At 44.1% G+C, this 13651-nt stretch overlaps 1 protein-coding gene across 1 annotated transcript in view; it reads left to right on the top strand.

Moving 5' to 3' along the window:
• Nucleotides 1-12511: 12511 nt before the first annotated feature.
• LOC126088297 (probable beta-hexosaminidase fdl) overlaps nt 12512-13651 on the top strand; it is an 819052-nt gene continuing 817912 nt past the window's right edge. Inside the window, exon 1 of the mRNA XM_049906427.1 lies at nt 12512-12633. The gene's annotated coding sequence lies outside the window, so the exon portion shown is untranslated. The remainder of the gene's footprint in view (nt 12634-13651) is intronic.

Below are 13651 nucleotides of genomic sequence, written 5' to 3'. Positions count from 1 at the left end.
CAGGGAATGGCAATTGAATCTCAATGTAGACAAGTGTAATGTGCTGCGAATACACAGAAAGATAGATCCTTTATCATTTAGCTACAATATAGCAGGTCAGCAACTGGAAGCAGTTAATACCATAAATTATCTGGGAGTACGCATTAGGAGTGATTTAAAATGGAATGATCATATAATGTTGATCGTCGGTAAAGCAGATGCCAGACTGAGATTCATTGGAAGAATCCTAAGGAAATGCAATCCGAAAACAAAGGAAGTAGGTTACAGTACGCTTGTTCGCCAACTGCTTGAATACTGCTCAGCAGTGTGGGATCCGTACCAGATAGGGTTGATACAAGACATAGAGAAGATCCAACGGAGAGCAGCGCGCTTCGTTACAGGATCATTAAGTTATCGCGAAAGCGTTACGGAGATGATAGATAAACTCCAGTGGAAGACTCTGCAGGAGAGACGCTCAGTAGCTCGGTACGGGCTTTTGTCAAAGTTTCGAGAACATACCTTCACCGAAGAGTCAAGCAATATATTGCTCCCTCCTACGTATATCTCGCGAAGAGACCATGAGGATAAAATCAGAGAGATTAGAGCCCACACAGAGGCATACCGACAATCCTTCTTTCCACGAACAATACGAGACTGGAATAGAAGGGAGAACCGATAGAGGTACTGAAGGTACCCTCCGCCACACACCGTCAGGTGGCTTGCGGAGTATGGATGTAGATGTAGATCTGGATGAATCCCGATGACCCCGTGCCAAGTGGAATCTTAACTGTCACTGTCGTTAGGCCACATTACATTACGTATGGGGCGTTTGTAGCCGAACCCTATTTTCAACAACATACGCCGAACGGTGTGCGGTGAAACACAAGTATGTGCACAATAAAACGAACTGTTTCAGATCTAGCATAAAAATGGAGACAGTTCTACTATGCAATTTCTAAACTCGAATATAACAGACGTTCTTAAATTTGATCAGAAAATTGTTTCTTATTTATTTCGCAACTCTTTTATTTATTCATTCCACTGTCGTGAGAAACAGCACTATGAGCTGCAACACGAATCTACAGTTACATATTCTATTAGCCAAAACTTTAAGTTCACGTAATTCCTAAAATCCAGTATCGTTAATAACGCAGACACTTCTTGAACAAACTTGACATCTCTTGTTTAGCTATGCTATTACAGACCACAAAAGTTAGAAATAAACTGTTATAGCACTGCGTTAGTAGAAACAGAAATGAGAAGGGTGAACTGGTTCTCAGTCTAAAGTGAAATACATTTTTACATAGTGTCTACGTGAAGTGATACATTGCGGTTTTGTCGGTATTCCATGTAATTGCGACACTTACTACAAATCTGATTATGTATTTCTTTCAACAGAACGTTTACTGTCGTGATTTTTTAAGATTACGTGCACTTCTACATACTGCATAAAAATGGTTCAAATGGCTGTAAGCACTATGGGACTTAACATCTGAAGTCATCAGTCCCATAGACTTAGAACTACTTAAACCTAAATAACCTAAGGACATCACACAGATTCATGACCGAGGCAAGATTCGAACCTTCGACCGTAGCAGGTTCCGGGCTGAAGCGCCTAGAACCGCTCGGTCACAACGGCCAGCTCTGCGTACTGCATATGATATGGTATATTTTGTCAACAGAGTTCCAGATACAGCGTGTCAGATAATGTATTTTGGCGGTAGTCTCGCAAGTGACTGTCAGTTTGCTGCAGGATATGAACACTAAGTGTACATTCATAATAAGTGAGTCAATCTTCTGTTACCATCACCAGGAACTAAAGCAAACGCAAGATTATAAAACTGATACTTTATGTGAAGAAATTATTCTAGCTTTGAGGAAGTCATTCAAAGAAGTATTGCCATTTTTGCTAGTAGCACTTAGATTCGAGAACGGGTGAGAGGGAGCAACTGCCATCTTCTCTTTGAAAAGTTCTTGCCTGAAGATCAAAGTTAAACGGCCAATAAATACACTAACTGTAAATTGCCAGAGCATATAGTCACCCAACCAAACGCAACACCATTTCTACAGTCGTAGCATGAAGTCCGACACTGATAGCGGGCCACGGTTGCGGGCTTTCAAATAAAATGGTGTGATGTGGTGGCCCTCAACTACGTGCCCTCAGACTCAGAGTTGAAATATTAAAAGTTTTGGCTGGTTTCGTTGTCTAGAGGCTGGGATACGTAGTTGCCGCATTACAAGCCAAATACTGCTGAGTCTACTGTACACAATATGAATATACACACGAATCGAATGGTCAAAGATTGCTATCACTTTGAATGTAACGTAGAAATTTATAAATGAAAGACTGCAAGTAAATAAAATCTGCAGGTACTATTATTAACGAATTTAAATGATGAGTACGATAGCAGAAGTACCTTTAAGAATGCCGTTTATTACTGCAAACACTTACTGGTGTCGATGGTGCAGCAATGAAATAAAATATAAGTTGAACAACAGGGAAACAATAGATTCCTACTTCACATAACTAGCTATAAACAACAACATAGTTCGCGAGATATTCACCTCTAAACACACACTACGTCTTCACTGCAGAACCACGGAAGCCTCACAAGTGCACAAGTCGGCACTAAGAAATATTTCTTTCTCCCGCGATCACGCGCAATCTGTTCCACTCTCCAAATCTTTCCGGCGACTGGCCCGTCGCGCCTCCTCGTCCAGCACTTCCCGTGTCACTCTCTCTGCCCTGTCCAGCACTCCTTCTCCACTTCCATCCAGTGTCCTCATTAACGAGCGCCGTGATTGGCTACAGCGCTCCCGCCATTTCTCCAAGCCAACGCACACTCACAAAGGTATTGCAACACTTACGAAATACTGTATTTACATTTAAATAACTTGAAATTCAATAAATATTCTTACGGCTGGACCATAAACACGCTCTAACACACATTATTAAATACATAAACAAATCAAATAAACATATATCAAAGGAATAGAAACAAAAGATAGGCCAGTAGTCAATGTGTCTGCGCTTTCTAAAACACAGGAAATACAGGGTTATTACAAATGATTGAAGCGATTTCACAGCTCTACAATAACTTTATTATTTGAGATATTTTCACAATGCTTTGCACACACACATACAAAAACTCAAAAAGTTTTTTTAGGCATACACAAATGTTCGATATGTGCCACTTTAGTGATTCGGCAGACATCAAGCCGATAATCAAGTTCCTCCCACACTCGGCGCAGCATGTCCCCATCAATGAGTTCGAAAGCATCGTTGATGTGAGCTCGCAGTTCTGGCTCGTTTCTTGGTAGAGGAGGTTTAAACACTGAATCTTTCACATAAACCCACAGAAAGAAATCGCATGGGGTTAAGTCGGGAGAGCGTGGAGGCCATGACATGAATTGCTGATCATGATCTCCACCACGACCGATCCATCGGTTTTCCAATCTCCTGTTTAAGAAATGCCGAACATCATGATGGAAGTGCGGTGGAGCACCATCCTGTTGAAAGATGAAGTCGGCGCTGGCGGTCTTCAGTTGTGGCATGAGCCAATTTTCCAGCATGTCCAGATACACGTGTCCTGTAACGTTTTTTTCGCAGAAGGAAAAGGGGCCGTAAACTTCAAACCGTGAGATTACACAAAACACGGTAACTTTTGGTGAATTGCGAATTTGCTGCACGAATGCGTGAGGATTCTCTACCGCCCAGATTCACACATTGTGTCTGTTCACTTGACCATTAAGACAAATTGTTGCTTCATCACTGAAAACAACTTTAGCACTGAGCGCATCCTCTTCCACGAGCTGTTGCAACCGCGCCGAAAATTCAAAGCGTTTGACTTTGTCATCGGGTGTCAGGGCTGGTAGCAATTGTAAGCGGTAAGGCTTCTGCTTTAGCCTTTTCCGTAAGATTTTCCAAACCGTCGGCTGTGGTACGTTTAGCTCCCTGCTTGCTTTATTCGTCGACTTCCGCGGGCTACGCGTGAAACTTGCGCGCACGCCTTCAACCGTTTCTTCGCTCACTGCAGGCCGACCCGTTGATTTCCCCTTACAGAGGCATCCAGGAGCTTTAAATTGCGCATACTATCGCCGAATGGAGTTAGCAGTTGGTGGATCTTTGTTGAACTTCGTCCTGAAGTGTCGTTGCACTGTTATGACTGACTGATGTGAGTGCATTTCAAGCACGACATACGCTTTCTCGGCTCCTGTCGCCATTTTGTCTCACTGCGCTCTCGAGCGCTCTGGCGGCAGAAACCTGAAGTGCGGCTTCAGCCGAACAAAACTTTATGAGTTTTTCTACGTATCTGTAGTGTGTCGTGACCATATGTCAATGAATGGAGCTACAGTGAATTTATGAAATCTCTTCAATCATTTGTAATAGCCCTGTATTTAACCAATATCTTCATGAATAGTATATATCGGATATAAACAAGGACATAGAAGAATAAATATATTTATAAGCACGCTGCTACCGTTTTTTTTCGTGTGACTGTGGAGTACTCAAGGCCTGATGCGATTAATAGTAATTGGCCACTTTGAGCTCCAATAACTCATGTACTATTCAAGTTACATGCCTGTAATTCATACCAATTTAGGCCGGCCGAAGTGGCCGAGCGGTTCTAGGCGCTATAGTTTGGAACCGCGCGACTGCTACGGTCGCAGGTTCGAATCCTGCGTCGGGCATGGATGTGTGTGATGATAGGTTTAAGTAGATAAGATAGGTTTAAGTAGATCTAAGTTCTAGGGGACTGATGACCACAGAAGTTAAGTCCCATAGTGCTCGGAGCCATTTGACCCATACCAATTTAGGTTTACACTAATAGCTTTCTAAGGACATGTCGATCGACAAAATCGGATAAACCATTTGGATTTTGGAAATGCGTTGCTGGGTGTTATTTGTATAATTTACAGTCAGATACTGAACTTTAAACTAATAAAGATATTGAAAATCTGATTACACCATCAGAATCGTCGTGCAAATAATGGCAATGTACATGTTTCTTTTTAAAATATCATGATTCCTCTGGCTATTATTACTTTCTGCATGAACTGTGAAATGTCTGCCATTATGGTTCCATCTTTGGCACTCCCGGCATACAAATCTCCTTCATCGACACAAAGCACCTTCCGCGACACAGCGTTATCGTGGCATTCCCAGCCACGCTGTCGGCCTGGACTACACTTTGAGGCTACCCCTCTTGCTTCGGCTAACGTACGGTAGCTGACGAGCCCCAGCTTGCCGAGCAGCCAGTGCGGCCACGCCAACTCCAAACTTAGAATATTTCCAGGGCGCCACAACTCGCCTGTTACCTCACACGGCCAACGGAAAATTGAAACAGTGAATCTCATTTCGGCTCAGTTGTTTACAAACTTTAGTCGAGTTACGTAACCGTTCGCGGTCCGTCTCCGCCGTCGGTACACTGACATGTGAACAGCCTGCACGAGGCGGGCCATCCCGTCATTACTCCCTGTTGCAACATTTTACGTTGTTTCCACTCCAGTTAGGCCTTTCTGCGACCAAATCCTCCAATGAGCGGCTACAATAAAGCAGTTTGCTGTCACTAAGGTGTGTGTATGAGGTGAATATGTGTGTGTGTGTGTGTGTGTGTGTGTGTGTGTGTGTGTGTGTGTGTGTAACTATGAATGCATGCGTACGCGTTCTGTTGTATTCTTCCATTGAAATTCAGAGCACCCTTCGTCACAGCTAGCTGCTAACGTAAAAACACTAGTTGTTCAACGATGCACTCTTTTTTAAACTCTGCAATAAATTCTGGTATTTGTCTTTCAATGACAAAAATCGGTTAGAACTTAGACGTGGAAAACAGTGGCCAGGTCAGAAGAGTACCGATTTCATTTGGTAAAAGCTGCTAATAGTTGTTGTTAACAAGGCTCTATGCAAGCTGATAGTGACTCCTTGATGGCGTGCGGATTGTGTTTCCATGCGATGGACTGGTCAAACTGAATCGATCATTAACTGGAAATGGCTACGCTCAGCTACCTGGAGATCATTTGCAGCCATTCGTCGACTTTATGTTCCCAAACCACGATGGAATTTTTATGGATGAGAATGCTCAATGTCAACTGGTCTCAATTGTTCGCAATTAGTTTGAGAACATTCTAGACAACTCGACCGAATGATCTGGCGACATAAATTCCACCGAACATCTATGGGACATAATCGAGAATTTTTTCGTGTTGAGAGATCAGAAGGATCGATGTTTTACTTGACAAAATTCACTAAAGCTAAAATCGCATAAATGTTTCTTTACTTACAACAACCGGGTTCGACAGATTTTGCTGTCATATTCATGCCTGAAGATGATAGCAAAGTCTCTCGAAACCGGTTGTTGTAAATAAAGAAATATTTATGCCCTCTTGCCTTTAGAAAGTTTTTAACTAGAGGTTTGTTCGTGCACAAAATTTTGCGCTGGCAACGCTTTCGCAATTATTGACCGCTGTGGAGGCACCATGGCTCAATATACGAGGGCATCCAGAAAGTAAGTTCCGATCGGTCCCGAAATGGAAACCACTGTGAAAATAAAAAAAATGTTTTATATGCTACACCTTCCAGCTATTTCTCTGCATAGCCGCCGCTCCGACTTAGACACTTCTTGTAGCATTGTACAAACCTTCCAATACCCTCGTTACAGAAGGCTGCTACCTGTGCTTTCTGCTTAGTCTCTACACTGATCTATACCTCGTTGTCTGTCATAAAATGTTGCCTTCATAACCAGCGGTTCATGTGAGCAGAGATGAAACTCAGGGGTCAACTGCGGTCTGTATTGTGGGTGATCGAGCACATTGCCCCTGCAGCGTGCAGCTGAGCATTGTCATGAAGAAGAAACGGCGTGACAGTTGTGTTACGTGGGCAGCACGCCATCAGGCGAAATTTCTCATTGGACCTTCATACTTGGCGGAAGACACACTTTCCTAAGCATCTTTACGTGCTCATTGTACACTTGGAACTGAAAAGAGCGACATTATGCGATCGATGGGCGTACTAGAGACACTGGCCAACACATCTGTGCAAAATTTCATTGGGTTTTGACAGTGGTTTCCATTTCGCGACCGATCGGAATTTACTTTCTGGATAGCCTTCGTATCTGCAGGGGACTTGCGGCAGCGACTTTTGAGTTCATACCACGTCGAGCTGCTGCACTACAGCGGGTGAAAGGAGATCCTACACGACGTTAGTGGGTAGGGGTCCCATCGTATTTGTCACCGCAGTGTAATAACATCCTTCCCAAACTAATCATTTCAGGCACCACGTCCAGAGACGGTGCATCACCATACTGATAAGTAGGCTTATTCTGGCATGTTACTTAGAATTATGGATAGATTTTGTAATCACTTAAATCGCATCACGTACCCTCTCAACTACTGAAGTTTCATTTCTTTTCCACCTCCCCTTCTTACTGCTTCACTTTCTTTGTCAGGTGGTGTATTCATGTTAGAGTCTGATCTTAGTCTTATTGCCTGTGAAATGGTCACTTTCCATCATCCACCGATTAGTATAGTTGAAAGCAGAACAACAAGAGGTCACTATTTCGGTAATCCTTTATTACTTATTATATCAAAATACGCTTTAAGATACAAAAATAAAAATAACATCATAAAGGGCCCGTTACAAAGGAGTTATGCAGATTGGTCACAAATTTATATTCATACAGGTATCGAAAGAAAATGCAAAACTGTAAAATTAAGTGGCGGTGGATCAATGTGTGAAGCTGCAGAGCAATTTCACAGCGCAGCAGGCAAGGATAGTCCATCGGGTACATATGGATACCAGGGCATAAAGGCTTTGCAAATTTCATTCCGTACTGATGGACAGTGATTAAGCCTCGCAGACAGGCACATGAACTATCTACGCAGATGTCAGCAATTCAGGTAGGACTTGTAGCTGAGCTCAAAGAAGTCCGTTGGAGTAATCGGCGAATGGCTCAGACAGGAGATATAGCTGAGCTCAAAGAGGTCGGCTAGAGTAATGGGCGAGTCGCTAGGCATTTGAATAGGAACAATGGTACTATTTGACGATGTTGACGGGAATAGCTGAACCGTGGCCAAGCACAGCGTCTTGGAGGAAACGGTTGACCCAGAGACGACAGAACGTCACGTACTTTATATTTTAAAATTTTGTTTTTAATTATTTCTTGTAGTGGATTCCGCCATTGTTATGAACTTCCCCGTAAAACGTAACATAAAAGATAAGTATTAGCAGTGAATGTGACTTCGCGATAGTCAAACAACGGAAAATCCAAGATGGATTGTAACAATGACTTCGCGATGAATGTCATATTCATATTTTCAAGTTCCGGACCTTTCTAACACCTCTACATACATCTACAAAATATGATATGAATAAAACTCAACGACAGTTAACGAAATTATTTTTAAACTTTTTTTCGGTAATCGCAAGGTACCCCTCTGCTCTGTGTACACATTACGGAAAATCCGTTGGTATTGCTACGACTGTACTAAAAGAATTTTCAGGTTCACGACCTTACTTATACGAGGGTTGGAACTTAAATAGTGGCAACTATTTATTCACAACCGATACAAAACAGTTACATGTTTAGCCGGCCGGGGTGGCCGAGCGGTTCTAGGCGCTACAGTCTGGAACCGCACGACCGTTACGGTCGCAGGTTCGAATCCTGCCTCGGTCATGGATGTTTGTGATGTCCTTAGGTTAGTTAAGTTTAAGTAGTTTTAAGTTCTAGGGGACTGATGACCTCAGAAGTTAAGTCCCATAGTGCTCAGAGCTATTTGAACCAAGATACATGTTTGCACCTGATACTGTCCTTCAAAGTAGTCACCAGTGTTGTGTAGAATCCGTTGCCAGCGATGTGGAAGGCGCAGTATCCCATTAGCAGAGCCAGTTCTGTTGATGGTGCAAATGGAGCGGTCTAATGTTGTGGTGATTCTCGTGTACGACTGTGATGGTGTTATCCTAACGCATTACGTTCCTCCACGGCAGACCGTCAATGGACAGTATTACTGTTCGTTTTAGGAGCATCACCTGCAACCAGCTTTGGGAAAGAAGCGGCGACACTTTCTGCGCAACCCACTCATCATTTTGCACGACAATGCGCGGGGCGCATACAGTGCAAGCTGTGGCTGCTCTGTTCGGTCGATGGGACTGGGAAGTACTGTACCATGCACCATACTCTCCGGACTTAAGCCCTTGTGACTTTGATTTCATTCCGAAGATGAAGGAACCACTGCATGGCATGCGCTTCAGAAATGATCCAGAGATTCGACAGGTAGTAGACCGCTCCATTCGCACCATCGACACAAAAGGCTCTGCTAACGGTATACTACGCCTTCCATATCGCTGGCTACACAAGGCTGGTGACTACTTTGAAGAACACTAACAGGTGAAAATATGTAACTCTTTTGTATCGGTTGTGAAGAAATAGTTGCCAATATTTAAGTTCCAACCCTCGTACATCAGAACCTATTTAAAAAAAGCTTTAGTTAGTAAAAGTTAATAACGATTGACTGAATTTGTTTAATGTTTTGTGACAGGCATAAAGCATCCACCGTCGCCTTTGGTAGTACTCGTTAAGGTAAATGCATTGGTGCTGCTAGTGTAAATAGGCAGCTCACAGGGGGCTGAGCTCATGAAGTCTCCTGCGCGGACTACTATTGACGTCTGCACACCAACAAATCCGTTTGCAGTGGTGTGTGCACGTTCGTTCTGGAATATCACTGACTGGCGTAGAATAGTCTTTAGTAATGAAGCGCACTTTGAACTGCGCCATGATGAAAAGCACAGACATGTCTGGAGACGTCCCAGACGGCGATGGTATACAAACCTGACTGTCCCCCATTGTAGGCCCAACAACCATGAGTGATGGTATGGCGTGCCATTTCATGTCACAGCAGGATCCCTAAGGCTGTCATCCGTGACACATTTACGGAACAGTGGTAGGTCGACGATATTCTACGTCCTGTTTTGTTACCCTTCATGGCAAGGCATCCTGGGCTTACATTCCAGGTAGATAGTGCCCGCCCGCATATGGCGAGAGTTTCTGCTACTTGGATTCATGCTTGCCAAACCCCACCTTGGCCGGGAGGATCGCAGGTTGTCTCCCCAACTGAAAACGTTTGGAGTATTACGGGTTATGGGCACTCCAACCAGCTCAGGATTTTGACGAATTAACGCACCAGTTGGACAGAATTTGGAATGATTGTCCTTCAGGAGGACATCCAACAACCCAACACTGAGGTGACATAAGTCATGGATACATTGTAACGTGTGTCGGACTCCCTTCTGAATGACCCTGTACAGTGACTCGACGTGGCATGAACTCAACAAATAGTTGGAAGCCCCTGTGGAAATAATGAGCCATGCTGCCTCTATAGTAGTCAAAAATGGTTCAAATGGCTCTGAGCACTATGAGACTTAACATCTGAGGTCATGAGTCCCCTAGAACTAAGAACTACTTAAACCTAACTAACCTAAGGATATCACACACATCATTGCCCGAGGCAGGAATCGAACCTGCGACCGTAGCAGCAGCGCGGTTCCGGACTGAAGCGCCTAGAACCGCTCAGCCACGCCGGCTGGCAGTAGTCCATAATTGCGAAAGTGTTGCTGGTGCAGGATTTTCTGCACGAACTGACCTCTTGATTGTGTCCCATAAATGTTCGATGGATTCATGATCGAGTGATCTAGGTGGTCAAATCGTTTGCTCGAGCTGTTGAAAGGTGGCTACACTGAGTCACAGCGCCAGAGATTGCGCCAGAGAGTATTATTCAGCCGCCTCCACTGACAGTGCTTGTCGTGAAGTCGTCGTGGCGAGTGCTTGTTCAGAAGCGGTGGTAGGCAGTGCTTGTTGAGATGTAGTAGTGGAGAGTGCTTGTTGAGATGTGGCAGTAGCGTGTCGTAGTTGAGAAGTTGCGGTAGTGAGTGCTTGTTCAGAAGTTGTAGTATTGTTTTGATGGGCTAGACACCAGATGTTGTTGGATTGGGGATGCTGTAATGATCAGAGTGTACCTTTCGTCAATATATATGAAGGTAAAAAATTCCTTTTTTTCTTTTTTTCTCATTATTTCAATGTCTTAAACAATAATGCCTCTTAGTCACAGGTTCAGTCAACAAAGCATCTGGCTCGTGTTCTTGTAGTAGACTGTATTTCTGGTTTCTATGTGCAGTTATAGTATTTCTGGTTTCTATGTGCAGTTATAGTATTTCTGTTTTTTAATTTTTTTTATTTTTTTTATTACAAAAAGAAAGAAAACAAAACAGAGTACCTACTGCAGCCTACATCCTTCTGAATCTGCTTAGTGTATTCATCTCTTGGTCTCCCTCTACGATTTTTACCCTCCACACTGCCCTCCAATGCTAAATTGGTGATCCCTCGATGTCTCTGAACATGTGCTACCAAACGATCCCTTCTTCTAGTCAAGTTGTGCCACAAATTTCTCTTCTCCCGAATTTAGGCGATACTTCCGCATTAGTTATGTGATCTACCCATCTAATCTTCAGCATTCTTCTGTAGCACCACATTTGTGAAAGTTTCTATTCTATTCTTGTTCACAATATTTATCGTCCACGTTTCACTTCCATACATGGCTACACCCCATACAAATACTTTCAGAAACCACTTCCTGAGACTTAAATCTATGCTCGATGTTAACAAATTCCTCTCCTTCAGAAACGCTTTCCTTGCCATTGCCAGTCTACATTTTATATCCTCTCTACTTCGACCATCATCAGTTATTTTGCTCCCAAATAGCAAAACTCATTTACTGCTTTAAGTGTCTCATTTCCTAATCTAATTCCCTCAGCATCACCCGACTTAATTCGACTACATTCCATTATCCTCGTTTTGCTTTTTTTGATCTTATATCCTCCTTTCAAGACACTATCCGTTCCGTTCAACTGCTCTTCAAGGTCCTTTGCTGTCTGACAGAATTGCAATGTCATCGGCGAACCTCAAAGTTTTTATTTCTTCTCCATGAATTTTAATACCTAATCCGAACTTTTCTTCTGTTGCCTTTACTGCTTGCTCAAAATAATCCTTTTTTTTTAAATAATCCTTATAAGAAAAAAATATATTAGGGAAAAATATTTGTTTTGATGTCTCCTACAACCTCCCAGAGTTTGTCGGTTTAAATACTTTTCACACTGTATTAGACCGCAGTCTCTGTAACAATAAACGGCCTCTAGAATGGAAACCATGCATTTCAGGACTTACTTTCACTAGACGTTTCTTGTTCGATATCCTCTCATCGATCAGTACCTAAGGTTTGTACACGGTGGAAAAAACCATACTGTAGAGAGAGCTGACGGGTGCTTCCTGATATCGGCGTGTTGCCACCGTGTAGCGGGTGTGCGCACTGTGAGTGAGGTGCGGCTGGCAGGCGGCCCGTGGGAGCCCCCGTGTCGCTGCGGCCGCCCCGGCTGGCGCGCCCACCGCCCAGCGCGGCTCTCCCGCCGGCTGCGTCAGCGGCCGTGCCCAGCGCCAGCACGCGGCACGCCGGCGCGGCCAGGGCCGTGGCTCAGTCGCGGCGTGACCGCGCTGCCGCGTGTTTCGCTCCGCTGTGTGGTGCGTACCGAGTTCCGGCCGCGCGACGCACTGTAGCGCCGACGGCTGCCATGCCCACGCCGACACTGGACTGCTGCCACACCGTTTGCAGGCGAGTAACACTGTCTTTCTCCCCTTCTCTCTCTCTCTCTCTCCCTCTCCCTCTTTCTCTCCCCCTTTCTCCCTCACTCCCCCTAACGCGAAGCTGTACGATTTTAAAGTTATGCGTTACCGAGAAACTGTTTACATTTGTGCTGTACACATTTCATTGCGTCAGGTTAGTTACGGGCAAAAAATAGCGATGTATCAAAATATCGACATTTCTTCATTTCGATATACAGAGTGTTACAAAAAGGTACGGCCAAACTTTCAGGAAACATTCCTCACACACAAAGAAAGAAAATATGTTATGTGGACATGTGTCCGGAAACGCTTACTTTCCGTGTTAGAGCTCATTTAATTACTTCTCTTCGAATCACATTAATCATGGAACGTACCAGCGTGACTTCAAACACTTTGTTACAGGAAATGTTCAAAATGTCCTCCGTTAGCGAGGATAAATGCACCCACCCTCCGTCGTATGGAATCCCTGATGTGCAGATGCAGCACTGGAGAATGCCGTATTGTATCACAGCCGTCCACAATACGAGCACGAAGAGTCTCTACATTTGGTACCGGGGTTGCGTAGACAAGAGCTTTCAAATGCCTCCATAAATGAAAGTCAAGAGGGTTGAGGTCAGGAGAGCGTGGAGGCCATGGAATTGGTCCGTGCTCCCTAAGACGCAGATCAATTGCTTCGAACGTCTTCCTGTCGGGACACCTTCGCTCTGGAAATCTGTCTCGATACAAACGTACCGCGCCACGGCTATTGCCCCGTGCTAATCCACACATCAAATGTAAACATTGCACTGACTGCAAAACAACGTTCGTGATGAACACTAACCTGTTGATGCTACGTACTGATGTGCTTCATGCTAGAGCAATTAGTCGCATAACAACACAAGCACCGAAGTCAACATCACCTTCCTTCAATTGGGCCAACTGGCGGTGAATCGAGGAACTACAGTACATACTGACGAAACTAAAATGAGCTCTAACACGGAAATTAAGCGTTTCCGGACACATGTCCA

Source organism: Schistocerca cancellata, chromosome 6, assembly GCF_023864275.1.
Source record: "Schistocerca cancellata isolate TAMUIC-IGC-003103 chromosome 6, iqSchCanc2.1, whole genome shotgun sequence".
Lineage (NCBI taxonomy): Eukaryota > Metazoa > Arthropoda > Insecta > Orthoptera > Acrididae > Schistocerca > Schistocerca cancellata.
This window is presented reverse-complemented; position numbering and strand designations above follow the sequence as displayed.